This window comes from Corvus brachyrhynchos, unplaced genomic scaffold (genome assembly GCF_000691975.1).
Source record: "Corvus brachyrhynchos isolate BGI_N302 unplaced genomic scaffold, ASM69197v1 scaffold544, whole genome shotgun sequence".
Taxonomy (NCBI): domain Eukaryota; kingdom Metazoa; phylum Chordata; class Aves; order Passeriformes; family Corvidae; genus Corvus; species Corvus brachyrhynchos.
The window spans coordinates 2,634,958-2,638,832 of NW_008238325.1; the positions used below are offsets into that span (position 1 = coordinate 2,634,958).

At 50.9% G+C, this 3,875-nt stretch overlaps 1 protein-coding gene across 3 annotated transcripts in view; it reads right to left on the reverse strand.

The window, feature by feature from the left end:
• The window catches only part of KCNAB1 (potassium voltage-gated channel subfamily A member regulatory beta subunit 1), a 60,633-nt gene that overhangs the window by 52,943 nt on the left and 3,815 nt on the right, over positions 1 to 3,875 (reverse strand). Inside the window, exon 1 of one of the 3 annotated variants that reach the window (XM_008633745.2) lies at positions 1,574 to 1,578. The exons of the other annotated variants lie outside the window; for them this stretch is intronic. The gene's annotated coding sequence lies outside the window, so the exon portion shown is untranslated. Of the gene's footprint in view, positions 1 to 1,573; positions 1,579 to 3,875 lie in introns of those variants that run through there. 3 annotated transcript variants of the gene reach the window in all.

Genomic DNA, 3,875 nt, shown 5'->3' on the forward strand with positions numbered 1-3,875 from the left:
GGCGGCGGCCAGAGCAGCTGAGGGTCAGCTGGGATTTACTGCGGTGGTGGGGAATGAGGAAGGCAAAATCTGCTTTGTTTTCCCCTCAAAACCAAGCACCTACAGCATGGGAACTTTCCACAGAAAGGTGGGAATAACCCTGGAAGTACCAGCACACTGAGCCTGAGCCTGTGCGTGGCTTTGTGAGGACTTCAGGGAATCACCAGGGCATGGTTTGGGTTGGAAGGGACTTTAAAGCTCATCCATGGGCAGGGACAGGACCCTACAAAAATACCAAAAAACCCAAGGAACTGAAATCATTAGAAAGAAGGACAGACATGGGGAGGTGTTCCATCACCACTGCACCAGGCGGCTGCTGTGTGGTTTGAACAGACTAAAAAAGATTAAAAAACCACTTAAGAGACATGCCTGTTAAAGAAAGGGCACAGCTGGATGCAGCTCTGTGGGTCAATCTGCACAGGAAATAGGGAAAACATTAAGGCTGTAAGATATATCCCAATAAATATAATGCAGCAGCACTGGGGACGGAGCAGATGACAGGATTACAGCGCAGGATTACACGACCCCATCAAGAGCCCTCCTATGTTTTGCCATCTAAAGATTAGATATTTTAAAGCTTCAGTGCACAAAATGAGCCTCACTGAGGAAGCCTGGGAAAGCAGCTATGGCGAAGGGATCATTCCCAAATTGCCCTCCTCTGGGGTAGCTCTGTGGGGGGATAAGAGAGCTGAAGAGGGGGCTCTGCTTGCTCAGGGTTAAATCCCCCCTTGGTGTTTAACACCTTGGATGGCCTTGGCTGATACCTGATAGCATCTTCAGCCTGCTGGTGCTTCCAGCATCCACACCACCATCCCGTGTCGGGGAGTTCCCCAGTTCCATTCCAACAGGCTGGGAAAGGGTTTCCTGTGTTCAAACCTGTTGTACAAAATGTCCTTTGCTCCCCCCTGCCCCAGTTCCTGCGTTGTGGGAGACGGTGAGTGACTGGCCACAGGCTGTTCCTGATTTAAACATGTTTGTAATCCCTGTCCATCATCTTTTCCCTAAGCCAAAAGCCTGTTTAATCGCCCAGTGCAGGGACAATCCCATGCCTCAGACCTTTCTGCTTCCCAGAGTCCAGGTTGCTGAATCCATTTGAAATGGGATGGCCAGCGCTGGCCAAGGGTTTGGGTGTCAGCTCCTGGCAGCTCCCACTGCAATCAGGAAAGGGAGAAGGGAAAAGGGAAGAGGGAAAATGGGGAAGGGGGAAGGGAAAAGGAGTAAGAGGAAAGGGAACACCCTGCTGCTGGCCAGCCTCTGTATAAAAGATCCAGTATCCTAAATTCCCAGGTTTTAATTTGTTGCTGAACCAACGAAAGCAACAGAAAGAGGACAGAGCTCTCTGAGGATGCAGGAACTCGGGGGTTTCCCTGCAGGACACTCCAGTGGGGTCATGCCAAGTGAAGTGGCTTTGCCAGGGATTTGTGTGCTGTGGGAAGAACTCGCCCTCCTGGAACAGAACCTCAGCTAGCATAAAACAGATAAGATAGGAACCCAAACCCCAGGCCGGCTGCAGAATGGGTTAATCCAGCAGCACCTCGGGGCTCTGTGACCTCCATAAATACTTTCCACCCCAGCATTTGCCAGCAGCATGTTTTGCAAGAGCTGCCTGGGTGCTCTTGCAGACACATCTACTCATATAGGATTTCCCCCCCAGGCCCTCCGAGCGCAGCTGCCCGAGCTCACAGACCCTGCTGGAATCAGGAAGGAGCAGAACATTGGGAGGTTTTACAGTCAGAGCCTCCCAGAGCGAGGACAGACCTCGAGCCCTAGCAAAGTGTGCATGGAAAGGAGCTGTGCAATGCACACCTCCTTGGACAGCAAGGCACCAAATCTGCTTTGTAAATGGTGTTCCATCTGAGAGGAATTCTGTTGTCATCAGAAACCAGCCCAGCTCATGCACTGCTGCACTTCAGGGTCTTCTGTAATAGCTGAACTGTGCTGCACTGGCTGAAGCAATGAAAGGGAAAAGAACTGATCAGCCTGTAAACGAACCAGCTTGCATTTAGTAAGTGTTTCTTGTTCACAATTCATTACTTCCCACATGTAATTGAATAAATCTTAATAAAAAAGGAGGTTCTATTGTGCTGGCTTTAGACTGGACCCAGGAGAGCTGAAGAAACATCCAGGAGGCAGAAAAAGAAAGAGAAAATGTCCAAACTCACAGGCAGACTAGAACACCATTTACAAAGCAGGTTTGGTGCCTTGCTGTCCAAGGAGGTGTGCATTGCACAGCTCCTTTCCATGCACACTTTGCTGGGGCTCGAGGTCTGTCCTCGCACTGGGAGGCTCTGTACTTCTGGAAGAGAAAATTCCCTCTGGAAAGCAGCAGGTGATGGCTGCTGGAGCATCCCTGCCCTCAGCAGAGCCCTCTGCACAGCCCCTCTCCCACAGGATAAATTTCTGGGTACATGGAAAATGCAGTAAGTTATGGCTGCTTCTGTCAGTTGTGAAAAATGGACACACTTAAAACGGAGCAGAGGCTCAAATCCATCAGCTGCAACAGAAATTAAGCACCTGCTTTATTCCCTATGACTGGTGGATCTGCTGAATGAGGGATACTCCACTTACTAAGCCAAGAAACAGAGGTGGCTGAAGGTGTGTGCAGGGAGCTCCTGCAGCCACAGCCCTGGGCAATGCCAGCTACCCCCACACCAGTCCCAGAATCTCTCATTAATTGCATTTTTCTACAGCTTAAAAACTCCCTCTCCATCAGGTTTGGGGGTGGAGTATCCAACCCTACAGAAATTTTCTCCCCAAGCTCTTTGCAGGTTTCTCCCCCAGGCTGGGCACATTTTGGTGCAGCGGAACAGAGAGATGAACATTGCTGTCAGCTTTTGGGTGATGCCTTTCGGACGTGGCACCAGCCTGGTCCTGGGTCAGGATGTGTCCCTGCACCAGGGCTTTTGCAGGACAATCTGTGGAGGATGCCTCAGACAGGGGATCACAACCCTTCATGGGAACACTGTGTGCTACACTTGTGCTACTCAGTGAGGGCACAAGTTTTAAATCGTGTCTGCACGGACCAACACCATGGAAAGTGCAGGATCAGAGAGAAACGAGGCAAATGGGGATTTTTCTGTGGGTACTGACACCAACCTTTTCAAACACAACTGCAATGTGGGACTAGGATCATCAGAAGGAGCAAAGGGATTTCCCATTAAAGGGTGGCGAGTTTCCAGGCCAGAAGCCCCAGTTAATGAGAGGATCTCGCTCGGGGACAGCAGTGCTCCTGCCAGCCCGGGAATTGCTCCTGGCACAGCTCTGCTCCGAGCATGGCATCCCTGGGATGCCGATCAAGCCTTGGGACACTCTCCCATTTCATCCCCCCAGCACTGTGGGCTCAGTTCCCTCTCTCTTTCCAGGCTGCGTAACCCCAACTTGCTCCAAGGGTGCCCAGCCAGCCCAGCAGCATGGTGGCACAAAGGCCTTTGCCATTTCTCCTGGTCCTGACTCCAAGGCTGCTCTTTCACAGCCCCACTCCTCCCTGGACACTGTCTCCAAACACCACCAAACTTCCCCATCCAGCAGTGAAAGCTGGGACACAACTGTGCTGGATCCATAAAAATACCAGTCACGGTGTCTTATTTCAGTTTTAAGCTCAGACCAGCCACAGGCAAAGATCAACCTCTTGGGAAAGCAAATGTTTCAAAGAAAATTTGCTTTTATTAGAAGCAGAGAGAACTTGTTGACTTTCCATACAGGATGTTATCCTTTTAAAGCGAACCTCTCTGGCAGCAAAGCACAACGACAATTGCCGGACTAAGCACGCCGATGTCTTCTTCACCCACCATCCCCAGCCAACCCCTCTGTCCCCAGGCTGTTCCAGCTTCCTGCAT